The sequence below is a fragment of the Pseudophryne corroboree genome, chromosome 2 (assembly GCF_028390025.1).
Source record: "Pseudophryne corroboree isolate aPseCor3 chromosome 2, aPseCor3.hap2, whole genome shotgun sequence".
Lineage (NCBI taxonomy): Eukaryota > Metazoa > Chordata > Amphibia > Anura > Myobatrachidae > Pseudophryne > Pseudophryne corroboree.
The window spans coordinates 699,327,165-699,354,959 of NC_086445.1; the positions used below are offsets into that span (position 1 = coordinate 699,327,165).

General features: G+C 48.3%; 1 protein-coding gene across 7 annotated transcripts in view; it reads right to left on the reverse strand.

Moving 5' to 3' along the window:
- The window catches only part of OPTC (opticin), a 297,868-nt gene that overhangs the window by 93,994 nt on the left and 176,079 nt on the right, over nucleotides 1-27,795 (reverse strand). For 5 of the 7 annotated variants that reach the window (XM_063955275.1, XM_063955276.1, XM_063955274.1 and 2 more), the window contains one exon: nucleotides 2,770-2,868. The exons of the other annotated variants lie outside the window; for them this stretch is intronic. The gene's annotated coding sequence lies outside the window, so the exon portion shown is untranslated. The remainder of the gene's footprint in view (nucleotides 1-2,769; nucleotides 2,869-27,795) is intronic. 7 annotated transcript variants of the gene reach the window in all.

Below are 27,795 nucleotides of genomic sequence, written 5' to 3' on the forward strand. Positions count from 1 at the left end.
CACGAACCAGAGGTACCCTTGTTGAGAAGGGCAAATTTGGACATGGAGGTAATCCTTGATGTCCAGGGACACCATATAGTCCCCTTTTTTTCGGTTCGCTATCACTGCTCTGAGTGACTCCATCTCGATTTGAACCTTTTATGTAAGTGTTCAAAGATTTCAGTTTAGACTATGTCTCACCAAGCCGTCTGGCTTCAGTACCACAATATAGTGTGGAAAAATAATACCCTTTTCCTTGTTGTAGGAGGGGTACTTTGATTATCACCTGCTGGATATACAGCTTGTGAATTGTTTCCAATGCTGCCTCCCTGTCGGAGGGAGCCGTTGGTAAAGCAGACTTCAGAAACCTGCGAGGAGAAGATGTCTCGACTCTCCAATCTGTACCCCTGGGATAATACTTGTACTATCTAGGGGTCAACCTGCGAGTGATCCCACTGCGCGCTGAGACTCTTGAGACTACCCCCCCACCTTGAGTCCGCTTGCATGGCCCCAGCGTCATGCTGAGGACTTGGCAGACGCGGTGGAGGGCTTCTTTTCCTGGGAAGGGGCTGCCTGCTGCAGTCTACTTCCCTTACCTCTATGTCTGGGCAGATATGACTGGCCTTTTGCCTGCATGCCCTCATGGGAAAGGAAGGATTGAGGCTGAAAAGACGGTGTCTTTTTCAGCTGAGATGTAACTTGGGGTAAAAAGGTTGGATTTCCCAGCTGTTGCCGTGGTCCCCAGGTCCGATGGACCGACCCCAACTAACTCCTTCCCTTTATACGGCAATATCTGGGTGATATGGACAACGTACTTATCTTGATGCCAGAGAGCAAATATCCCTCTGTGCATCTCACGTACATATATATAGAATGCATCCTATTAAATGCTCTATATGAATAAAATATTTTCAGTCAGGGAATCCGACCAAGCCAACCCAGCACTGCATCTCCAGGCTGATGGCGATCGCTGGTCGCAGTATAACCACCGTATGTGTGTATATACTTTTTAGGATATCTTTCCAGCTTCCTATCAGCTGGCTCCTTGAGGGCGGCCGTATCTGGAGACGGTAACGCCACTTGATAAGCGTGTGAGCGCCTTATCACCCTAAGGGGTGTTTCCCAACGCGCCCTAATTTCTGGCGGGAAAGGGTATAACGCCAATATTTGCTATCGGGGTAACCCCACGCATCATCACACACTTCATTTTATTTTATCTGATTCAGGAAAAACTACAGGTAGTTTTTTCACTCCCACATAATACCCTTTTTTGTGGTACTTGTAGTATCAGAAATATGCAACACCTCCTTCATTGCCCTTAACGTGTGGCCCTAATGAGAAATACGTTTGTTTATTCACCGTCGACACTGGATTCAGTGTCCGTGTCTGTGTCTGTGTCGACCGACTGAGGTAAATGGGCGTTTTTAACGCCCCTGACGGTGTTTCTGAGACGCCTGGACCGGTACTAATAGTTTGTCGGCCGTCTCACGTCGTCAACCGACCTTGCAGCGTGTTGACATTCTCACGTAATTCCCTAAATAAGCCATCCATTCCGGTGTCGACTCCCTAGAGAGTGACATCACCATTACAGGCAATTTCTCCGCCTCCTCACCAACATCGTCCTCATACATGTCGACACACACGTACCGACACACAGCACACACACCGGGAATGCTCTGACAGAGGACAGGACCCACACTAGCCCTTTGGGGAGACAGAGGGAGAGTTTGCCAGCACACACCAAAACGCTATAATTATATAGGGACAACCTTATATAAGTGTTTTCCCTTATAGCATCTTTATATATATCTCAATATCGCCAAAATCAGTGCCCCCCCTCTCTGTTTTAACCCTGTTTCTGTAGTGCAGTGCAGGGGAGAGCCTGGGAGCCTTCTCTCCAGGCTTTCTGTGAGAGAAAATGGCGCTGTGTGCTGAGGAGATAGGCCCCGCCCCTTTTTCGGCGGGCTCGTCTCCCGCTATTTAGTGAATCTTGGCAGGGGTTAAATATCTCCATATAGCCTCTGGGGGCTATATGTGAGGTATTTTTCGCCAAAAAAGGTTTTCATTTGCCTCCCAGGGCGCCCCCCTCCCAGCGCCCTGCACCCTCAGTGACTGCCGTGTGAAGTGTGCTGAGAGGAAAATGGCGCACAGCTGCAGTGCTGTGCGCTACCTTTAGAAGACTGCAGGAGTCTTCAGCCGCCGATTCTGGACCTCTTCTTACTTCAGCATCTGCAAGGGGGCCGGCGGCGCGGCTCCGGTGACCATCCAGGCTGTACCTGTGATCGTCCCTCTGGAGCTGATGTCCAGTAGCCAAGAAGCCAATCCATCCTGCACGCAGGTGAGTTCACTCCTTCTCCCCTAAGTCCCTCGTTGCAGTGATCCTGTTGCCAGCAGGACTCACTGTAAAATAAAAAACCTAAGCTAAACTTTCTCTAAGCAGCTCTTTAGGAGAGCCACCTAGATTGCACCCTTCTCGGCCGGGCACAAAAATCTAACTGGAGTCTGGAGGAGGGTCATAGGGGGAGGAGCCAGTGCACACCACCTGATCGGAAAGCTTTACTTTTTGTGCCCTGTCTCCTGCGGAGCCGCTATTCCCCATGGTCCTTTCAGGAACCCCAGCATCCACAAGGACGATAGAGAAAGAAATAAAATTGTTCTATGCCACGCAATTATTTTTCTGCCACCCCATTCTGTTTTTTTTTATGGGGTATCCAAGTCTTTGTCAATCAATGGTTTTTTGTTGTTGCAATACCTACTGTATGTATACCCTGTGTTTGAGTCTTTTCTTACCTGTTTGGTGGTTTCTTTGCATCGGGGGAGTCTCCCTATGCAGACAATGTCTTGAGATGGTATTCAGTATACATATAGGAGATGTGTCCTGGAAGCCACCTGTTTGCGTAAGAATAATAATGTCATCTTCATATAATATAGGTTTAACTAGATATTGTTTGGGGCAGGGTAAAGGTGATCTTTCCTGATTAAACATGCTGGAGACACCATCCCTCCCTGTATCTACCCAGCGCCATCCCTGCCTCCCTGCGTCTCTCCAGCACCATTCCTCCCTTCGTCTCTCCAGCGCCATCCTATTAATTACACCCCAAAGCACCCGCACCCTCATTTATTAATTACACCCCAAAGCACCCACATTCCACATTCCTTAATAACACCCCAGAGCACCCACACCCTCATTCATTAATAATAACCCCAGAGCACCCACACCCTCATAATTACACCCTTAGCAATCCTCAATAACTACTAACAACACCCCCCCCCCCCAAAAAAAAATAAAAAATAATAATAATAATAATAATAATAATAGGATTTTAATTACCTACCGGTAAATCCTTTTCTCGTAGCCCATAAAGGATACTGGGGCCCATTTAGTACCATGGGGTATAGACGGGTCCACTAGGAGCCATGGGCATGTTAAGAATTTGATAGTGTGAGCTGGCTCCTCCCTCTATGCCCTTCCTACCAGACTCAGTCCAGGAAACTGTGCCCGAGGAGACGGACATACTTTGAGAGAAGGATAGATAAGGGTAGTGGTGAGATTCTGAACCAGCACACACAACAAGAGGAAAGCCAAGCTAACCAAACTTGAAACAGGAACAGCAACGACTGAACCAATATTACTTTACCAAGTAACAGTGCAGGAAGAACGAAGCACTGGGCGGGCGGGCGCCCAGTATCCTCTACGGACCACGAGAAAAGGATTTACCAGCTGGTAATTAAAATCTTATTTTCACTTACGTCCTAGAGGATATTGGGGTCCATTTAGTACCATGGGGATGTACCAAAGCTCCCAAACTGGGTGGGAGAGTGCTGAGGTTCCTGCAGAACTGATTGACCAAACTGAAGGTCCTGAAAGGCCAAAGTATCGAACTTGTAGAACTTAGCAAACGTGTTCAAACCTGACCAAGTAGCTGCTCGGCAGAGTTGTAAAGCCGAGACACCCCGGGCAGCAGCCCAGGAAGAACCCACCAACCTAGTAGAGTGGGCCTGTACAGATTTTGGACATGGCAAACTTGCCGTGGAATAAGCATGTTGGATAGTAAGTCTGATCCAGCGTGCAATTGTCTTCTTTGAAGCAGGACACCCAATCTTATTGGGATCATAAAGAAAAAACAGCGAGTCCGTCTTACTGTGACAAGCTGTTCTTTTCACATACACCTTCAAAGCCCTCACAACATCCAAAGACTTTGAAGTAGCAATAGGTTGGTTGATGTGAAATGCGGACACAACTTTAGGAAGAAATTTCTGACGAGTTCTGAGTTCAGCGCTGTCCTCATGGAAAATGAAATAGGGACTTTTGTGAGACAAAGCCCCCAGCTCCGACACACGTCTTGCTGAAGCTAAGGCCAACAGTGTGACGGTCTTCCACGTAAGATATTTTAAGTTCACCTCCTGTAACGGTTCAAACCAGTCCGATTGGAGGAACTGCAGCACCACATTGAGATCCCAAGGTGCCATGGGAGGCACAAAGTGAAGTTGGATGTGCAGAACACCTTTCAAGAAACATCCACGTCTGCCTGCAGAGAAAGCAGGAAACGTACCAGATGAAATTCCACCGCAGAATAATTTCTGCTCTCACACCAAGAGACGTATTTCTTCCAGATACGATGGTAATGCTTAGACGATACCCCCTTCCTGGCTTGGATAATAGTCGGGATTACCTTGTTAGGGATCCCTCTCCTGGCTAGAATCAGCCGTTCAACTTCCATGCCATCAAACGTAGCCAGGGTAAGTCCTGATAGACAAATGGGCCCTGTTGCAGAAGATCATCACGAAGAGGTAGAGGCCACGGATCTTCGTGGGGCATCTCCAGAAGGTCCGCGTACCAGGCCCTTCTTGGCCAGTCCAGAGAAATGAGTATTGCTTGAACCTTTTCCATTTTTATTCGTTTTAGAATTTTTGGGATCAGGAGAATTGGAGGAAACACGTACACCATCTGATAGACTCATGGAGTTGTCAGGCCGTCTATCACCACCGCCTGTGGGTCTCTCGACCTGGAACAATACCGCCTGAGCTTCTTGTTGAGACGAGAGGCCATCATGTCGATCTGTGGATGTCCCCATTGACTTGTCAAGCACCTGAACACTTCCGGGTGAAGGCCCCACTCCCCTGGGTGCAGGTCGTGTCTGCTGAGGAAGTCTGTTTCCCAGTTGTCTACTCCCGGAACGAAGACCGCTGACAATGCCACAGCGTTTCTCTCTGCCCTAAGGAGAATTCTTGACACCTCTGACATTGCTGCTCTACTTTTCGTTTGGCGCTGTCGGTTTATGTACGTTACTGCCGTTACATTGTCTGACTGGACCTGAATTGCCCGATCTTGAAGAAGATGTGAGGCCTGCAGAAGGGCGTTGTATATGGCCCTGAGTTCCAGAATGTTGATTGGAAGGATGACTTCCTGACTTGACCATCTTCCCTGAAACTGCACCCCGAGTGACTGCTCCCCAACCTCTGAGGCTTGCGTCTGTGGTTAACCGAATCCAGTTCTGAATTCCGAACCTCTGTCCTGCAACAAGGTGAGAAGACTGTAGCCTCCACAGAAGGAGATCCTGGCCTTTGGTGACAGATGGATCCTCTGGTGCATGTGAAGATGCGATCCGGACCATTTGCCCAACAGATCGAGCTGGAACGGTCTTGCGTGAAACCTTCTGTATTGAAGTGCCTCCTAAGAGGCCACCATTTTCCCCAGAAGGTGAATGCACAGATGCACCGACACCCTGGTTGGCTTCAGGACATCCCGAACCATCAACTGGATTACCAATGCCTTTTCCAACGGAAGGAACACTTTTTGTGACTCCATGTCCAGTATCATTCCCAGGAATGAGAGCCTCCGTGTTGGCTCTAGGTGAGATTTTGGAAGGTTCAAAATCTACCTGTGATCCTGGAGGAGTTTGGCTGAGAGAGCAATACTGTCCAGCAACCCTTCCCTGGACGGCGCTTTTATCAGGAGATTATCCAGGTACGGAATTATGTTCACTCCCTGTTTGCGGAGTAGAAACATCATCTCTGCCATTACCTTGGAGAGACCTAATGGCAGGGCCTGGAGCTGGTAGTGATAGTCCTGCAATGCAAACCGGAGATAAGCCTGATGAGGTGGCCAGATCGGAAAATGAAGGTACGCATCCTTGATATCCAGAGAAACTAGGAATTCTCCCTCCTCCAGACCTGAGATCACCGCTCTCAGAGACTCCATCTTGAATTTGAACACTCGTATGTACAGGTTCAAAGACTTGAGGTTCAGAATTGGTCTTACTGAAGCGTCCGGTTTCGGTACTATGAACATGTTGGAATAGTACCCCTTGTTTAGTAGATGAGGTGGAACTGGAACAATGACCTGAGTCTACCAGTTTTTGGATGGCATGCTGTAAAGTTACACTTGCCTCTTGTGAAACTGGCAAGCCTGATTTGAAGAATCTGTGAGGTGGGAGCTTTTGGAACTCAAGTCTGTAGCCCTGGTAAATAAGATCTATGACCCAAGATCCTGGCATGAATTTGACCAGATCTGACTGAAGAATTGTAGTCGGGCTCCCACCTGACAGCCTTCCAGGCATTGTGGTCCACCGTCATGTTGAAGTCTTTGAGGAAGCAGAGCCTGAGCTCTGTTCCTGAGCACCTGCTGTTGCTGATTTGCGTGGTTTACCTCTTGCGCCGCTGGAGGACGTAGAAGCAACTCTGGATTTTCTTTTGAACTAGGCCATCCGAAAGAACTGTAACTTAGAAGCTGAATAAGTCTTCTTGGTTGGGGGGGGGCTGCAGAAGGAAGATACGTAGACTTACCCACAGTAGCTGTGGAGATCCATTTGTCTAATTCATCTCCAAACAAGGCCTCTCCTGTGAATGGTAGGCCTTCCACGCCTTTCCTGGAGTCCGTGTCAGCAGTCCACTGGCGTAGCCACAAGCCCCTGCGTGCCGACACTGCCATAGCAGTGGCACGTGCGTTAAGCATGGCTATTTCCTTTAAGGCTTGCACCATAAAGTTTGCACAGAGTCCTGTATATGTTGCAGGAGTAAGACAATATCCTCACATATAAGACTGGCTACCATTCTTATAAAAATGCCCTGGACACTGCCAAACTCTTATCTCTGCTCAAGCCTCCAACCCCAAACGACTCTTTAATACATTTAAATCACTTCTGAATCCTCCCTCACCTACCCCACCAGCCACTATCAAGGCACAGGATCTTGCTTCCTACTTCAAGGAGAAGATTGATAAGATCCGAAATGAAATGGTATGCTCTTCGGCAGCCAGTGACCTGCTCCGTTCTTTACCTGAACCCTCTGGCACTCTTTCTTCATTTGATTCCACAAATGAAGAGGAAGTATCATCACTCTTCTCATCCTGCTTCTCCACTACCTCTCCTCTTGATCCTTTACCCTCACAAATAAGTAAAGCTCTGTCTCTGGTGCTCATCCCTACCTTAACTAACATATGTAATCTCTCTCTCTCTACTGGTATTTTTCTTTCACTCTTCAAGCATGCAGTGATTACTCCCATTTTAAAGAAACAAAATTCTGACCCTAATGCTCTCTTAAACTACCGCCCTATCTCTCAGCTCCCTTGTCTCTCTAAGCTACTTGAGAGACTTGCCTACACTCGACTCACACACTTTCTTAACTCATACACTTTATTGGACCCACTTCAGTTAGGCTTCCGTTCCCAACACTCCACAGAGACAGCACTGACTAAAGTGGTTAAAGATTTGGTCACTATGAAGTCTAAGGGCCATTACTCACTACTTATTCTTCTAGATCTATCTGCTGCATTTGACACTGTAGACCACTCTCTTCTCATACAGACATTACAATCCCTAGGTCTTAAAGACACAGCCCTTTCTTGGTTCCTATCCTACCTATCTAATCGCTCCTTCAGTGTTCGCTTCTCTGAATCTACCTCCTCTTCGCTACCTCTTTCAGTTGGATTACCGCAAGGCTCAGTCTTGGGTCCTCTGCTTTTCTCTATCTATACCTCATCTCTTGGTAAACTAATCAGCTCTTTTGGTTTTCAGTATCATCTGTACGCAGATGATACTCAAATCTACCTATCCTCACCTGACTTGTCCCTATCTGTACTGGACCGTGTCACTGAATGCCTTTCTGCCATTTCATCCTGGATGACATCTCGCCACCTCAAACTGAATATTTCAAAGACAGAGTTAATTATATTTCCACCGGCCAATAGTAGGTACCAACCTGATATCTCTATCACTGTTGAAAACTCGACTATCTACCCTACCCCACAAGCTCGCTGCCTAGGTGTCATCCTTGACTCTGATCTGTCCTTTGTTCCCCACATTCAATCTGTCTCAAGATCATGTTACATGCATCTAAAAAACATATCCAAAATACGACCATACCTTACACAAGACACTGCTAAAACTCTAATCCACGCTCTCATTATCTCCCGCATTGATTATTGCAATAGTCTCCTAACTGGTCTTCCCAAAACGAGACTCTCACCACTACAATCCATTCTGAATGCAGCGGCGAGGCTTATCTTCCTCGCTAGACATTCATCGTCTGCAGATCCACTCTGTCAGTCCCTCCATTGGTTACCTGTACTCTACCGCATTCAATATAAAATACTTTTACTCACACACAAGGCCATTAACCAAACTACACCAACGTACATCACTTCGCTTATCACAAAATATCTCCCAACCCGACCTCTTCGCTCTTCACAAGACCTGCGTCTCTCATCCACACTCATTACTCGCTCCCACTCACGATTGCAGGACTTTCATCGGGCTGCACCCACTCTGTGGAATGCCCAACCACGCACAATAAGACTCTCCTCTAGTCTCCAAACCTTCAAGCGTTCCCTGGAAACTCACCTCTTCAGGCAAGCATACCAAATTCCAGAACCGCCCACATAACTTTCATAAACCTTCCTATCAAATTGCATCCACTCTGTACAGTACACACATATCCTCACATGTCTTCTCATTCTATGCAATAGATAGCACCTTTCCTTATGTACACATGCCTATTTCCCTATAGATTGTAAGCTTGCGAGCAGGGCCTTCCTACCTCTATGACTGTTTGTTATCTCCCATTTTGTTATTGTTATTTCAAATTGTAAAGCGCAAAAGCTGCGCTATATAAGAAACTGTTAATAAATAAATAAATAAATAAAATAAGGAATCTAACCCCTCAATTAGGTTACCTGATCATTTAGCAATGGATTTAGTGATCCACGCACATGCAATAGTGGGTCTTTGGGCCACGCCAGCAGCTGTGTATAAGGATTTGAGTGTAGTCTCAATTTTATGATCAGCCGTGTCTTTCAGGGAGGCTGCACCAGGAACAGGCAATACAATTTTACGTGACAGCCTAGAGACTGATGTGTCCACTATCGGTGGATTTGCCCATTATTTCCTATCCTCCAGAGGAAAAGGAAAAGATGAGAGCAACCTTTTAGGGATCTGAAACTTCTTATCAGGATTAACCCAGGGTATTCAATTCCTTCGACACAGGAAAAGTAACTGAGGACTTATTTTTCACATTAAAATAATATTACTCACACTCCTCTGACAGGAATATGCAGAACATCTCTGATAGCCTCTATAAGTGCCTCTATTCCCTGTGACGGAGCTGCACCCCCCCCACTCCCCTGAGTCCACGTCCCCTTCCTCCATGTCTGACGTGTCAGCGTCACAGTCAGACTGCAGGCTATGTGTCACAATCCTGACTGTAATTCTCATATTTGGTGACTTACCCCTGCTTTCTGTCCTGGATCCTGTGTCTTTTCACTCACGGAGTTAAACAGCTTGTCAGCACTGAGTTTCCTGAGTTCTCTGCCTGAGAGGTAATCAGCTCCACCTGTGGTGATCTCCTGTGTGAGGCTGAATTCAGTAATCTAAAAGCAAGCATCCTGTGTTTTGCAGAAGTCCAGGCTTCAGTGTTCTCTTGGCCTGCTAGGCCTCATTCTACATCACAGCCTTGGCTAGAGTAGTCACATGACAGTGACATCACCTAATCCTGCCCACCAATCATCAAGGACCAGGAAGTATAAATCAGGAGGCTGAGTTGGAATCTGGGCCAGTTCCTCGTGTCACATACAGCCTTGTGAGAGTCTTTATGCTGAGCTCCCTTAAGGTAACCATTGTACCTAAGTTCCTGTGGAAACTCTGTTCCCTTGTTCCTGTATGGTTACTTGTGTGTTGCCATTTGATTTCACCATTTCCCTGAGTCTCAATGTAAAGGCACAGCTGCAATGTTTCGTCTTAAAGGCACAGTACTGAATTCCATGTTCTCCACTGAAAACCACAGCTGTCGTGTTTCAGTTTTACTACTGTTGTAGTTGGGATCTCCAGAGCTCAGTACTTCCGTGCTTCCAACACCTCCGTGCCTCCGTGCTTCCAGCACCTCCGTGACTCAGCATCTCCGTGCCTCAGCACCTCAGTACCTCCGTGCCTCAGGACCTCCGTGCCTCAGTACCTCAGTGTCTCCAAGTACCTCAGTGTCTCTACGCACCTCAGTGCCTCTACGCACCTCAGTGCCTCTACGCACCTCAGTGCCTCTACGCACCTCAGTGCCTCTACGTACCTCAGTGTCTCCAAGTACCTCAGTGTCTCCAAGTACCTCAGTGTCTCCAAGCACCTCAGTGTCTCCAAGCACCTCAGTGTCTCCAAGCACCTCAGTGTCTCCAAGCACCTCAGTGTCCCCAAGCACCCCGTGCCCTTTAGCACAGTTGTACCTGTTATTCTTCACTGATTCATCAGCGCCTTTCCAGTTCTGTCTTTCAGGAGACCTTCAGCGCCCACACGTGCTTCCTGTCTGCCGACCTCATCCTGCATGAGGAGAACTTGGATTCGGCCATCTCTGCCGCGGTTCCTCTTCCCAGTCACCGGAAGAGACCCCGAGTCCACAACACTTCCAAAACCAGGTCAGTGGTGGTATTCGTTCAGTCCTCCAGTCGCCCGCGCAGACTTCGCTAGCACCGGGTTCACAAAAACCTTAGTCATGATAGTAGGAACTGGCCACATGGACCCGGCCGAAAGTGTTAGTCTGACGCATGACCTCCTAAGCAATATTGCAGGACGCTTGGAAGGTCTGGAGTCGACTCAGCATCGATTGGCACAGTGTCTGCAGCGGAATTCGTCCTCCAGAGATTCTATGACCTTCTGCTCTAAGACTCCTGACCAACTGCAGATTTTCTACCAGATGTTACTACAGTTACAAGAACTTTTGCCTAGTATTCTCTCTGTGATGCCTGATCTCCTCAGGAATACTACCAACGTTGTTGATCCTGTTTTGTCCCATCCAGTTAATAGAGTCTCTTCCTCTGCGCAAGGGAAAGTTTTTCATCAGAGCTATCCACGGCCCAAGCTCTCTGAAGCTGAACGTCAGCGGCGTAAGGAGCTACATCTCTGTCTTTACTGTGGAAATTCTGGTCATTTTGTTAAAGACTGCATTCTTCGCAAGCCAGGGAATGGTGACAAATCGCAGTATCACAGTGCTCATGTCTACAAGTCATCCACAGTAGCCGATCCTGCTACTGCTGACGGGGGTATCAAGATGGCTACTCGGAAAGAGACTCAAATTTATGACTGGGGTCCGGTGATTAAAAGACCTTATCCCAAGTTGGGTGTCCAGAGAAGAATATTCAAGCCATTTAGAGTCACAGAGGAGTCAGAGTGTCCAGCCCCAGGGGGGGCGTCCGTGTCTTCAGCCCCAGGAGGGGCGTCTTCAGAGTGTCCAGCCCCAGGAGGGGCGTCTTCAGAGTGTCTAGCCCCAGGAGGGGCGTCTTCAAAGTGTCCAGCCCCAGGAGGGGCGTCTTCAAAGTGTCTAGCCCCAGGAGGGGCGTCTTCAGAGTGTCCAGCCCCAGGGGGGGCGTCCGTGTCTTCAGCCCCAGGGGGGGCGTCTTCAGAGTGTCCAGCCCCAAGAAGGGGTTCTTCAGAGTGTCCAGCCCCAAGAAGGGGTTCTTCAGAGTGTCCAGCCCCAGGAGGGGGTTCTTCAGAGGGCACAGCCCCAGGAGGGGGTTCTTCAGAGGGTCCAGCCCCAGGAGGGGGTTCCGAGGGTACAGCCCCAGGAAGGGGATCCGAGGGTCCAGAGCCAGAGGGTCTACAGAGTGCTGCCCAGCCAGAGGGTCTACAGAGTGCTGCCCAGCCAGAGGGTCTACAGAGTGCTGCCCAGCCAGAGGGTCTACAGAGTGCTGCCCAGCCAGAGGGTCTACAGAGTGCTGCCCAGCCAGAGAGCCTTCAGAGCGCTGCCCAGCCAGAGAGCCTTCAGAGCGCTGCCCAGCCAGAGAGCCTTCAGAGCGCTGCCCAGCCAGAGAGCCTTCAGAGCGCTGCCCAGCCAGAGAGCCTTCAGAGCGCAGACCAGCCCCGTGAAGAGAGGGCTCTTGCCTCAGCCCAGCCCCGTGAAGTGGGGGCTCTTGCCTCAGCCCAGCCCCTTGAAGTGGGGGCTCTTGCCTCAGCCCAGCCCCTTGAAGTGGGGGCTCTTGCCTCAGCCCAGCCCCGTGAAGTGGGGGCTCTTGCCTCAGCCCAGCCCCGTGAAGTGGGGGCTCTTGCCTCAGCCCAGCCCCGTGAAGTGGGGGCTCCTGCCTTGGTTCAGCCCCGTGAAGAAAGGACTCAGTCCGTCCCGGTTCCAGCCGGTCCAGCAATACTCCAGGCCCAGCCTGGTCAGTCCGTCCCGGTTCCAGCCGGTCCAGCAATACTCCAGGCCCAGCCTGGTCAGTCCGTCCCGGTTCCAGCCGGTCCAGCAATACTCCAGGCCCAGCTTGGCCAGTCCGTTCCGGTTCCAGCCGGTCCAGCAATACTCCAGGCTCCGCCTGGTCAGTTCGTTCCGGTTCCAGCCGGTCCAGTGTTACTCCAGGACCAGCCTGGTCAGTCTCCTTTGGTTCCAGCCAATTCAAGCATCCCCGGATCCAATCCAGTCCTACTCGTCCAGTCAAAGATTTCTCCAGTTTCAGCCTCTAAGCTTTCGTCTGATGGTTTACCACCTATTTACTTCGATGGAGATTTACTGCAATATGCCGCTTTGGTTGAACAATTTCTGTCTCGGATGGAGTCTGATCCTTCAGGTGCAGTAACTCCTTCCAACGTTACTCGATATCTGTTCCTGGCATTCAGAGGAAGAGCTTTGGAGTGGGCCAACATGCTTTTTGAGAGTAATGATCCTGTGTTCCATGACTTACAGAATTTTAGTAATGCTGTGGTTAAAGAATTTGGTCCTAAACCTATGGAATCTGACTCGGTAAAGAAATCAGGCTCTAAAGGGAATGCAGAAGGAAGTTTGTGCTGTCCTCCCAGGGATAATCTAAGAATCTCCTTCAGTAAGAATCCGACCATTAAAATTGCTCATGTTGGAGTCTCTCCTAGCCCAGAGAATTTAAATCTCCAGTGCACCTCATTTTCATCTGCAAACTGTGTATCTATGGGAGATTCATATCTTCCATTAGACTTGGACTCAGACTCTGAATTTGATCCAGTCCATGATGCTACTCCTTTCTTGGGAGCCCCCATGTTTTCTAAGGAAGGTTTTTCTTTACAGGAGATCCCGCGGTCCTTGGTCAAAACCAAACGTTCCCATAAGAAGAAGAGGCATCAACGAAGGTCCTAAATTCTTCTGTATGAATTTCTCAAGTTCCCCTAAGATTAGATGGGTGTCCGGAGTCCACCCTCGAAGAGGGGGATACTGTCACAATCCTGACTGTAATTCTCATATTTGGTGACTTACCCCTGCTTTCTGTCCTGGATCCTGTGTCTTTTCACTCACGGAGTTAAACAGCTTGTCAGCACTGAGTTTCCTGAGTTCTCTGCCTGAGAGGTAATCAGCTCCACCTGTGGTGATCTCCTGTGTGAGGCTGAATTCAGTAATCTAAAAGCAAGCATCCTGTGTTTTGCAGAAGTCCAGGCTTCAGTGTTCTCTTGGCCTGCTAGGCCTCATTCTACATCACAGCCTTGGCTAGAGTAGTCACATGACAGTGACATCACCTAATCCTGCCCACCAATCATCAAGGACCAGGAAGTATAAATCAGGAGGCTGAGTTGGAATCTGGGCCAGTTCCTCGTGTCACATACAGCCTTGTGAGAGTCTTTATGCTGAGCTCCCTTAAGGTAACCATTGTACCTAAGTTCCTGTGGAAACTCTGTTCCCTTGTTCCTGTATGGTTACTTGTGTGTTGCCATTTGATTTCACCATTTCCCTGAGTCTCAATGTAAAGGCACAGCTGCAATGTTTCGTCTTAAAGGCACAGTACTGAATTCCATGTTCTCCACTGAAAACCACAGCTGTCGTGTTTCAGTTTTACTACTGTTGTAGTTGGGATCTCCAGAGCTCAGTACTTCCGTGCTTCCAACACCTCCGTGCCTCCGTGCTTCCAGCACCTCCGTGACTCAGCATCTCCGTGCCTCAGCACCTCCGTGCCTCAGGACCTCCGTGCCTCCGTGCCTCAGTACTTCCGTGCTTCCAACACCTCCGTGCCTCCGTGCTTCCAGCACCTCCGTGACTCAGCATCTCCGTGCCTCAGCACCTCAGTACCTCTACGCACCTCAGTGCCTCTACGCACCTCAGTGCCTCTACGTACCTCAGTGTCTCCAAGTACCTCAGTGTCTCCAAGTACCTCAGTGTCTCCAAGCACCTCAGTGTCTCCAAGCACCTCAGTGTCTCCAAGCACCTCAGTGTCTCCAAGCACCTCAGTGTCCCCAAGCACCCTGTGCCCTTTAGCACAGTTGTACCTGTTATTCTTCACTGATTCATCAGCGCCTTTCCAGTTCTGTCTTTCAGGAGACCTTCAGCGCCCACACGTGCTTCCTGTCTGCCGACCTCATCCTGCATGAGGAGAACTTGGATTCGGCCATCTCTGCCGCGGTTCCTCTTCCCAGTCACCGGAAGAGACCCCGAGTCCACAACACTTCCAAAACCAGGTCAGTGGTGGTATTCGTGTAGTCCTCCAGTCGCCCGCGCAGACTTCGCTAGCACCGGGTTCACAAAAACCTTAGTCATGATACTATGGGCCAGAGATCGCTTTTGCGGACAAATGGGAGGGGATGGAGATGCTGTTTTGGGGACTGAGTCTCTGTTCATAAACTCATCCACAGTCTGTTTTAAGTATTGCGTCTCTTTCTCATTGTGGAACAATTTTGTAGAAAGAGTGGAGATCATTCCTTTAAGAGTGAACCCTGAGTACCAAGTAGTGAGCCCCCTGGTGAAGAGGAACTTGCCGCTATACAAGAAACACACTCTTTGCCTGAAATAATGTAAATGTGACAGCGCGCACACACACACACACACACACACACACACACACACACACACATTAAGCACAAGTATCCCACAAAGAGCCCTTCAGGGAGACACAGAGTTGTTTGGAGCCAGCCACCGCCACGCCCTTACCGCTAATGCCAAGCTTAGCCGGGTCGCAGACTAAGTACCCTGATAGGGGACTTAGTACACTAATAGTCGCTCCCCCCCGCTATGACCCCCTGGTACCGCTAAAGTAATTTGGAGTCACACCGGAGGTGCTGCGCATCCCTGTCAGTCGGCGTCTGTGTCCACTGCAGAGGGAAAATGGTGCTGGTTTGCTGCTGGATCCTCTCATAGTGAAGCCTCACCCCTTCAATGACGCGCGGTCTTCCTGCTTTTTTTATACTGGCTGAGGTAATTTTGTGAGTAAAGTGGAGCAGAACCGTTTTAAGGCTGTGTTTGCCAGTTTGGGTACTGTGTACAATGTACTGAGACGCAGTTGTGTACTGTGTCTGGAGACGCATTCCGCCCCCATAATGGCCGGCGCCCTACTAACCGGGACGCCGGCTCAGTACTCACCACTGTTCATTCTTCTGGCTCTGTTAGGGGTGGCGGCGTGCTGCTGGAATGTGCGCGCGCCGTGGTGGGGCTTGCGAATAGTTCCATCAGGAACTCAGTGTCCTGTCAGCGGGGAACGGGACCATTAACACTTCAAGAGGTTGGGCCGTCCCCCCCCCCCCCCCTTCAAGTCCCACGAAGCAGGCAAGCTGGTGCCAACCAGCCCTGCCTGAAAATAACAAACATAGAAAATAAATGCAGAAAACTCTTCAGGAGCTTCCTTCAGCGTGACCGGCTCCTCCGGGCACATTTTCTAAACTGAGTCTTGTAAGAAGGGCATAGAGGGAGGAGCCAGCCCACACTATCAAATTCTGAAAGTGCCCATGGCTCCTAGTGGACCCGCATATACCCCATAGTACTAAATGGACCCCAGTATCCTCTAGGACATAAGAGAAAAACAAAAAAAACAAAACCCAAACCTCACACACACCTCCTCCAACTTTCACTCACTGTTGCTGACCTGTGGGCTGCTGTGTGCTCTGTTTGCATCTCCACAGCCAACAACAGAGTGGGCTCAGCTGCGTGAAAGGTAGGGGCTGGCCAAGTACTCCTATCTGTGTGCCAGCTCCTAATCTGCGCAGTGACAGCATGCTTTCCGCCTTGCAAGGCCAGCAGCAGCTCCTTTGCTGCTCTCTGTACGGCGTGTGCCGCGCTGGGAATGAGGCAGACGTCGCTCTATGACATCACCGCGTCTCATTCCCAGCCTGCCATCGGATGGGGAGGCGGTCCATGTCACTATAGTGCTGCCCGCCTCCCTCATCTATTTAAATATGCAGAGCGGCGCATCACCAGCAGCAGCTGTTCGGGTATAAGCAGGGGAAGGTGGGCTGGCGGAGGTGAAACGGTTCCGCCTCCAGAAGGAGGTGACGGGACGCAGTTCCACCCCGTTCCGTCCCACTTTAACTCCTGATTATAATCAGAGTTGCATACCAAATGCGGGAGGCTTCCGAATTTAGCGGGAAGCTCCCATATTTCCCCTGAGTCCCACACTGAACGGCAGCTCCTGGATTCCCAAGAATACGGACTGCACATCACATGCGCAAATCCGGAATTAACGGGAACAGAGCCTGAAGTGGAGGCTGGTAGGACTGTGGGACCGAATGCTGCATGTGTCTCTGCCCCCGGTAGTCACTCACCAGTCACCTCAGCATGCATTACAACAGCCCACCGGCAACCGGCACCTGTCAGACCCCTGTAGTTTGGAGGAATCAGTGCAAGCTCCTCCAGTCCCTGGCATCTACTCTGAGCTGCCAGCACCACAGTGACATGCAGCACAGTCACAACAGACCACGGAAAACCCGCAAATCACAGCATTTTGGGGGCGGAGCCTAATAGAGTGGGTCCTTGTCCTGGACCCCTGGTAATCCTCTTCTTGGTGAGTGGGGAGGTGTATATATTAGTGATGTGCACCTGAAATTTTTCGGGTTTTGTGTTTTGGTTTTGGGTTCGGTTCCGCGGCCGTGTTTTGGGTTCGAACGCGTTTTGGCAAAACCTCACCAAATTTTTTTTGTCGGATTCGGTTGTGTTTTGGATTCGGGTGTTTTTTTCAAAAAACCCTAAAAAACAGCTTAAATCATAGAATATGGGGGTCATTTTGATCCCATAGTATTATTAACCCCAATAACCATAATTTACACTCATTTCCAGTCTATTCTGAACACCTCACACCTCACAATATTATTTTTAGTCCTAAAATTTGCACCGAGGTCGCTGGATGGCTAAGCTAAGCGACACAAGTGGCCGACACAAACACCTGGCCCATCTAGGAGTGGCACTGCAGTGTCACGCAGGATGGCCCTTCCAAAAAATACTCCCCAAACAGCACATGACGCAAAGAAAAAAAGAGGCGCAATGAGGTAGCTGTGTGACGACTAAGCTAAGCGACCCTAGTGGCCGACACAAACACCTGGCCCATCTAGGAGTGGCACTGCAGTGTCACGCAGGATGGCCCTTCCAAAAAATACTCCCCAAACAGCACATGACGCAAAGAAAAAAAGAGGCGCAATGAGGTAGCTGTGTGACGACTAAGCTAAGCGACCCTAGTGGCCGACACAAACACCTGGCCCATCTAGGAGTGGCACTGCAGTGTCAGGCAGGATGGCCCTTCCAAAAAATACTCCCCAAACAGCACATGACGCAAAGAAAAAAAGAGGCGCAATGAGGTAGCTGTGTGACGACTAAGCTAAGCGACCCTAGTGGCCGACACAAACACCTAGCCCATCTAGGAGTGGCACTGCAGTGTCACGCAGGATGGCCCTTCAAAAAAATACTCCCCAAACAGCACATGACGCAAAGAAAAATGAAAGAAAAAAGAGGTGCAAGATGGAATTGTCCTTGGGCCCTCCCAAAAACCCTTATGTTGTAAAAACAGGACATGCACACTTTAACGAACCCATCATTTCAGCGACAGGGTCTGCCACACGACTGTGACTGAAATGACTGGTTGGTTTGGGCCCCCACCAAAAAAGAAGCAATCAATCTCTCCTTGCACAAACTGGCTCTACAGAGGCAAGATGTCCACCTCATCATCATCGTCCAATTCATCACCCCTTTCACTGTGTACATCCCCCTCCTCACAGATTATTAATTCGTCCCCACTGGAATCCACCATCTCAGGTCCCCGTGTACTTTCTGGAGGCAATTGCTGCTGGTGAATGTCTCCATGGAGGAATTGATTATAATTCATTTTAATGAACATCATCTTCTCCACATTTTCTGGAAGTTTCCTGGTACGCCGATTGCTGACAAGGTGAGCGGCGGCACTAAACACTCTTTCGGAGTACACACTGGAGGGAGGGCAACTTAGGTAGAATAAAGCCAGTTTGTGCAAGGGCCTCCAAATTGCCTCTTTTTCCTGCCAGTATACGTACGGACTGTCTGACGTGCCTACTTGGATGCGGTCACTCATATAATCCTCCACCATTCTTTCAATGGTGAGAGAATCATATGCAGTGACAGTAGACGACATGTCAGTAATCGTTGGCAGGTCCTTCAGTCCGGACCAGATGTCAGCATCAGCAGTCGCTCCAGACTGCCCTGCATCACCGCCAGCGGGTGGGCTCGGAATTCGTAGCCTTTTACTCGCACCCCCAGTTGCGGGAGAATGTGAATGAGGAGATGTTGACGGGTCGCGTTCCGCTTGACTTGACAATTTTCTCACCAGCAGTTCTTTGAACCTCTGCAGACTTGTGTCTGCCGGAAAGAGAGATCCAACGTAGGTTTTAAATCTAGGATCGAGCACGGTGGCCAAAATGTAGTGCTCTGATTTCAACAGATTGACCACACGTGAATCCTGGTTAAGCGAATGAAGGGCTCCATCCACAAGTCCTACATGCCTATCGGAATCGCTCTGTTTTAGCTCCTCCTTCAATGCCTCCAGCTTCTTCAGCAAAAGCCTGATGAGGGGAATGACCTGACTCAGGCTGGCAGTGTCTGAACTGACTTCACGTGTGGCAAGTTCAAAAGGTTGCAGAACCTTGCACAACGTTGAAATCATTCTCCACTGCGCTTGAGACAGGTGCATTCCACCTCCTTTGCCTATATCGTGGCCAGATGTATAGGCTTGAATGGCCTTTTGCTGCTTCTCCATCCTCTGAAGCATATAGAGGGTTGAATTCCACCTCGTTACCACCTCTTGCTTCAGATGATGGCAGGGCAGGTTCAGGTGTTTTTGGTGGTGCTCCAGTCTTCTGTACGCGGTGCCTGTACGCCGAAAGTGGCCCGCAATTCTTCTGGCCACCGACAGCATCTCTTGCATGCTCCTGTCGTTTTTAAAATAATTCTGCACCACCAAAATCAAGGTATGTGCAAAACATGGGACGTGCTGGAATTTGCCCAGATGTAATGCACGCACAATATTGCTGGCGTTGTCCGATGCCACAAATCCCCAGGAGAGTCCAATTGGGGTAAGCCATTCTGTGATGATCTTCCTCAGTTGCCGTAAGAGGTTTTCAGCTGTGTGCGTATTCTGGAAAGCGGTGATACAAAGCGTAGCCTGCCTAGGAACGAGTTGGCGTTTGCGAGATGCTGCTACTGGTGCCGCCGCTGCTGTTCTTGCAGCGGGAGGCAATACATCTACCCAGTGGGCTGTCACAGTCATATAGTCCTGAGTCTGCCCTGCTCCACTTGTCCACATGTCCGTGGTTAAGTGGACATTGGGTACAACTGCATTTTTTAGGACACTGGTGACTCTTTTTCTGACGTCCGTGTACATTCTCGGTATCGCCTGCCTAGAGAAGTGGAACCTAGATGGTATTTGGTAACGGGGGCACACTACCTTAAGCAATTCTCTAGTTCCCCGTGAACTAACGGCGGATACTGGACGCACGTCTAACACCAACATAGTTGTCAAGGCCTGAGTTATCCGCTTTGCAACAGGATGACTGCTGTGATATTTCATCTTCCTCGCAAAGGACTGTTGGACAGTCAATTGCTTACTGGAAGTAGTACAAGTGGTCTTCCGACTTCCCCTCTGGGATGCCGATCGACTCCCAGCAGCAACAACAGCAGCGCCAGCAGCAGTAAGCGTTACACTCAAGGATGCATCGGAGGAATCCCAGGCAGGAAAGGACTCGTCAGACTTGCCAGTGACATGGCCTGCAGGACTATTGGCTTTCCTGGGTAAGGAGGAAATTGACACTGAGGGAGTTGGTGGTGTGGTTTGCGCGAGCTTGGTTACAAGAGGAAGGGATTTACTGGTCAGTGGACTGCTTCCGCTGTCGCCCAAAGTTTTTGAACTTGTCACTGACTTATTATGAATGCGCTGCAGGTGATGTATAAGGGAGGATGTTCCGAGGTGGTTAACGTCCTTACCCCTACTTATTACAGCTTGACAAAGGCAACACACGGCTTGACACCAGTTGTCCGCATTTCTGTTGAAATAATTCCACACTGAAGAGCTGATTTTTTTTGTATTTTGACCAGGCATGTCAATGGCCATATTCCTCCCACGGACAACAGGTGTCTCCCCGGGTGCCTGACTTAAACAAACCACCTCACCATCAGAATCCTCCTTGTCAATTTCCTCCCCAGCGCCAGCAACACCCATATCCTCATCCTGGTGTACTTCAACACTGACATCTTCAATTTCACTATCAGGAACTGGACTGCGGGTGCTCCTTCCAGCACTTGCAGGGGGCGTGCAAATGGTGGAAGGCGCAAGCTCTTCCCGTCCAGTGTTGGGAAGGTCAGGCATCGCAACCGACACAATTGGACTCTCCTTTGGGATTTGGGATTTCGAAGAACGCACAGTTCTTTGCTGTGCTTTTGCCGCAAGTCTTTTCTTTTTTCTAGCGAGAGGATGAGTGCTTCCATCCTCATGTGAAGCTGAACCACTAGCCATGAACATAGGCCAGGGCCTCAGCCGTTCCTTGCCACTCCGTGTCGTAAATGGCATATTGGCAAGTTTACGCTTCTCCTCAGACGCTTTTAATTTTGATTTTTGGGTAATTTTTTTACTGATCTTTTGTGTTTTGGATTTTACATGCTCTGTACTATGACATTGGGCATCGGCTTTGGCAGACGACGTTGATGGCATTTCATCGTCTCGGCCATGACTAGTGGCAGCAGCTTCAGCACGAGGTGGAAGTGGATCTTGATCTTTCCCTATTTTTTTAACCTCCACATTTTTGTTCTCCATATTTTGCGCACAACTAAAAGCCACCACAGGTATACAATGTAGATGGATGGATAGTATAGTATTATATTACTTATGGACGACGAGTGCACTGACGACACAGAGGTAGGTACAGCCGTGGCCTACCGTACTGCTTATATATATAATATACTGTATATAACGGACCTGGTGGACACTGTCAGCAGACTGCTAAACTAGTATGAAGAAAAAAAAACCCACCACAGGTATACAATGTAGATGGATGGATAGTATAGTATTATATTACTTATGGACGATGAGTGCACTGACGACACAGAGGTAGGTACAGCCGTGGCCTACCGTACTGCTTATATATATAATATACTGTATATAACGGACCTGGTGGACACTGTCAGCAGACTGCTAAACTAGTATGAAGAAAAAAAAACCCACAGGTATACAATGTAGATGGATGGATAGTATAGTATTATATTACTTATGGACGACGAGTGCACTGACGACACAGAGGTAGGTACAGCCGTGGCCTACCGTACTGCTTATATATATAATATACTGTATATAACGGACCTGGTGGACACTGTCAGCAGACTGCTGAACTAGTATGAAGAAAAAAAAAGCCACCACAGGTATACAATGTAGATGGATGGATAGTATAGTATTATATTACTTATGGACGACGATGCACTGACGACACAGAGGTAGGTACAGCCGTGGCCTACCGTACTGCTTAAATATATAATATACTGTATATAACGGACCTGGTGGACACTGTCAGCAGACTGCTAAACTAGTATGAAGAAAAAAAAACCCACCACAGGTATACAATGTAGATGAATGGATAGTATAGTATTATATTACTTATGGACGACGAGTGCACTGAAGACACAGAGGTAGGTAGAGCCGTGGCCTACCGTACTGCTTATATATATAATATACTGTATATAACGGACCTGGTGGACACTGTCAGCAGACTGCTAAACTAGTATGAAGAAAAAAAAAACCACCACAGGTATACAATGTAGATGGATGGATAGTATAGTATTATATTACTTATGGACGACGAGTGCACTACCGACACAGAGGTAGGTACAGCCGTGGCCTACCGTACTGCTTATATATATAATATACTGTATATAACGGACCTGGTGGACACTGTCAGCAGACTGCTAAACTAGTATGAAGAAAAAAAAAACCCGCCACAGGTATACAATGTAGATGGATGGATAGTATAGTATTATATTACTTATGGACGACGAGTGCACTGACGACACAGAGGTAGGTACAGCCGTGGCCTACCGTACTGCTTATATATATAATATACTGTATATAACGGACCTGGTGGACACTGTCAGCAGACTGCTAAACTAGTATGAAGAAAAAAAAAACCCACCACAGGTATACAATGTAGATGGATGGATAGTATAGTATTATATTACTTATGGACGACGAGTGCACTGACGACACAGAGGTAGGTACAGCCGTGGCCTACCGTACTGCTTATATATATAATATACTGTATATAACGGACCTGGTGGACACTGTCAGCAGACTGCTAAACTAGTATGAAGAAAAAAAAACCACCACAGGCATACAATGTAGATGGATGGATAGTATAGTATTATATTACTTATGGACGACGAGTGCACTGACGACACAGAGGTAGGTACAGCCGTGGCCTACCGTACTGCTTATATATATAATATACTGTATATAACGGACCTGGTGGACACTGTCAGCAGACTGCTAAACTAGTATGAAGAAAAAAAAAACCACAACAGGTATACAATGTAGATGGATGGATAGTATAGTATTATATTACTTATGGACGACGAGTGCACTGACGACACAGAGGTAGGTACAGCCGTGGCCTACCGTACTGCTTATATATATAATAATATACTGTGTATAACGGACCTGGTGGACACTGTCAGCAGACTGCTAAACTAGTATGAAGAAAAAAAAACCACCACAGGAGTGTTTTTTAGGCAGACAAACGTATACTGGACTGGTGGTCACTGTCAGCAAAACTGTGCACTGTACTCCTGCTATAACTGCTCCCCAGTCCCCACAATTATGCAGATTGAGCAGTGCACTCAGCACAGATATATCATGCAGCAGTGCAGCACACTGAGCACAGATATGGTCGAGCGTTTTTTTCATGTAGAGAAACAAAGGATTAAACTCACTGGTGGTAAACCCTGCACTGTACTCCCTAACAGCTGCTCCCCGTCCCCAATCCGCCCCACAATTATAACTAAGTCACTCAGTTTACTCTTTTCTTTTCTAATATAACGGAGAGGACGCCAGCCACATCCTCTCCCTATTAATCTCAATGCACGTGTGAAAATGGCGGCGACGCGCGGCTCCTTATATAGAATACGAATCTCGCGAGAATCCGACAGCGGGATGATGACGTTCGGGCGCGCTCGGGTTAACCGAGCAAGGCGGGAGGATCCGAGTCGCTTGGACCCGTGTAAAAAAAGGTGAAGTTCAGGCGGGTTCGGATCCCGAAGATCCGAACCCGCTCATCACTAGTATATATACATGTATATGTATATATACATGTACTATATATCTACAGTATATCTACAGTATGTTTTCCTTGGAACTTTTATTGATACTATTTTAATAAGTAATTATTTTATTTCCTTTTAACATTTCATCATGTAAAGGGAGCTACACACTAGGCAATTTCAGCCTAAAAAAAAAAAACGATAATGACATAAATGTCTTTGTTGTTTATTTTTAGGCTGAAATTGTCCAGTGTGTATGGGGGTGATATTGGTGACCGATAAACGATGCGCGCTCCCGCACGCCTTTCAGCGATCACCAATATTGAGCTGACATGCAGCTCAACTCGCCAATGTCGGGCTGAGCTGCATGTCCGGGAATGCCTGCGTTGACGTCCCTGTACGTTATTATTGAACGATAATGTTCAGTGTGTACGTGCTATATCGTTGAACGCAATATCGTTCAACTATATGGTCATCCATCGCAGGCAATTCCGGATCGCCTAGCTAGTGTGTACCCGGCTTTGTTCTTCTGGTTTCTTCTAATGTGGCAGAATATGATTATTATTTTTTTACATAAAATGCCACTTTACAGTAAATAGCACTGGTAGGAATATGCTGGCTCGGGTTGGGTACGGGATCCTGACAGCCAGGGTGCAGACGGTCAAAATACCATCAGCGGCATCCCTGATGTTTTGCTAAATTCAGTAATCCTTACCCTTAATCCTAACCCACCCTTTCCGCCGCCTAATCCTAACCCTTCCGCTAGTGCCTATCCCTAACCCTCCCCTCCCACAGCCTAAACCTTCCCTTAGTGCCTAACCCTAACCCTCCCCTCCTGCAACCTAACCCTAACCTCCCCTCCTGCAGCCTAACCCTCCCCATCCTGCAGCCTAACCCTATCCCTAGTGCCTGCAGCCTAACCCTACCCCTAGTGCCTGCAGCCTAACCGTAACCCTCCCCCTAGTGCCTAACCCTCCCCTCCCACAGCCTAATACTATCCTGCACTGGATGTCTGCCTTCATTGCCGTAGAAAATGTCATTGCCAGTAGAGTAGACCAGGGAAATTACTGAGCCCTTTCATCTAATATGTATATTCTGGGGGGGGGGGGGCTAACAATCATGGCTCCTCCCCTTTCCAGTCCCAATTCCTCTACTTGCACCTGCCCGATGAAAGTTTCATCAAAGCAGTAACATTATGCAGAGGCCAGAAATACTGTTAAACTCATAGGCGTGCGCAGCACATTTTATTAGGGGGTGCACCGTCAGAGGGGTGTGTCTAGCACCGCCTTTTGGGCTTGTCTAGCACCATCTATTGACGGTCAACGCAGTATAAAATATCCACCCTTGTGCCAATCCTAATAAAGCAGATACATTGTCAGATGTTGTGGTGTGCACCAAACAAACACCCCTGATGGCACTCACTGCAATTACAGTGCTCCTCCTCAGCCTGGTCTGGCTCCCCCTCTCTTTCCTCTGCAAGCTGCAGCAGCTTACTTACAAGTCAGTCACTCACTGACACTGACAGTCGCAGACTAGTACTGCTGCTGCTGGAAAAACGAGTGACGTGTCAATGTTCCTGCCGACCGCCTGCCAGTATTGCATTTGTCTTCCTAAGAAGAACGCTGGCTGCATGCTGATCCTTATCAGTGGCTGGCATTGGCATAGCATAGAAGGAGAGAGGTGGGCATGTGGCGGGTGGGCGTGCGAGCAGCATGACGTAATCACATCACGCTGTTTTTGTACATGGAGGTGGAGCTGGGAGTTTGAAAGCCGGTGGCAGTGGCACCCTTGATTAACCCAGGCATCCAGTCAGTAATGCAGTCCTGACAGGGTGCAGTGCAGAGGGTACAGTAATCAGCCTGCTCGGTGATCGCTGCATCAGGCATGTGACATCGGGGTGCCGGACATAAGGGGGTGCCTGTGCGCACCAGGCACCCCCCCTGCGCACACCTATGGTTAAACTACCTATAAAAAGATTATAGCTATTACAGAAGTCATATGCAGAAATATGCAGAAATACTAAGACAGAGAATACAGAAATGGAAAAGTCAGACAATTGTCATATTACTGCCTTTTTCCATTTTGCAATGACACATTAGTATGAATGCTCTTCCCTTCTGCATCCTACTGTACTTGCAAATAGTGAGAGGTGCCAGAAAGAGCATGGGAACTATTGCCAAGAGGATGCCTTGTTCACCCAGGCTAGCCTTATACCCCAGGAATAAGGTAAAAGATACCCAGAGGTATTCGGGCGCTGTGAGGCGAGATAGTTGGCTAAGCAGCAGCCAATATTTCAGGGAAGTCACTCCCTGGAGGATAACTACAAAAAGGGAAGAAGGCTGCTCTGTCAGAGGAAAGAACAATGTCATTCACTGAATGTGTAAATTTTAAAACAATTTATTAAAAAACAATAACTCATTAAAAAAACAGTATTCTGTGCAAGATAATATGCCGAATATATGCAAAGAATGGATTTTACCAATTATATGCAAAGGATGGAGTTTACCCAAGGTATTGGTTCAGGACTGGTGTTTTATATTCTATAGGATCCGTTCCACATTTTACCCTTTGGAACAGGACAACCTTGAATTGGACCCGAACCAGCCCAAACCGTTTACCAGCTATCCAGAGGAGTCCTAGAGAGGCACCATCCTATCTCCGCACTGCATGAGGTATTCACCATTTATGGGACACTGCAATAACCCTCTAGCAGCATATGGAACTTTTTATGGACTCTCTAAAACACCATCTAAAAGGGACTTTCTACAGTGGATTATAACTGGACATATCATTTATGGGCAAAATGTGGAACGGATCCTATAGAATATAAAACACCAGTCCTGAACCAATACTTTGGGTAAACTCCATCCTTTGCATATAATTGGTAAAATCCATTCTTTGCATATATTCGGCATATTATCTTGCACAGAATACTGTTTTTTTAATGAGTTATTGTTTTTTCATAAATTGTTTTAAAATGTACACATTCAGTGAATGACATTGTTCTTTCCTCTGACAGCGCAGCCTTCTTCCCTTTTTGTAGCCTTATACCCCCACTGCATTGAGTCATCTAACGATCCTAATAAGCAGCTGGAGGACTGTGTACTGTACTACAGATTATGCAATTGCAAACAAGTTTAACCCCTTTAGCTCTGTAAGCACAGCTACAAGTATAGACAAGTATGCAGATCTGAATAGAGAACACATATTGGGCGGGATGTAATGAACTCCGAGTCCGACAGGATGCCGGCCGAACTCGGACGTTTTTGACTGTACAAGGCATGGGTTATCCTTGTACGTAATTGCCTCTTTAAAAAAACATCCGAGTTCGTTCAGCATCCCTCACAGCTGCCAGACTCGGCATTCATTACATCCCGCCCATAAAGTTAAAAAGCACTATAAAATGTATATTATACATACATGTTTTAAGACTGTAGAAGAGGAAACTGACACAATGTGGGCTCTAGGTAGCGTCTAGTTTCCTTTCATGGAGAGGACCTTTCCACCAACTATTGGAAGAGTATCCCTAGGATCAGGCAGGCTCATGATCAGCAGATCTGCACTCAATATATCCAGACTGTGGCAGACAGCATAATTGACTGTGGCAGACAGCATAATTGATCGAAAAAACTTTCATCCTAGCAAAGCTGCATACAGAGATTACAGTTAGCGGGACTGACTGATTTACAGCTGCACAGTGCTACAGACCTCCTCTCTCTGAATCAGCCAGTGAGACGGGGAGTGCTGTGCTGATGCTGTGCTGATGCTGATCAGCGCTCTACCTCTGCTAAGTGGCTTTTCTAGTGTAGCCGGAAGGTCACCGTCGGGACTCAGGCTGCCCCTTCAGGGCTGAAGCCCGGTGGCAACAAACTC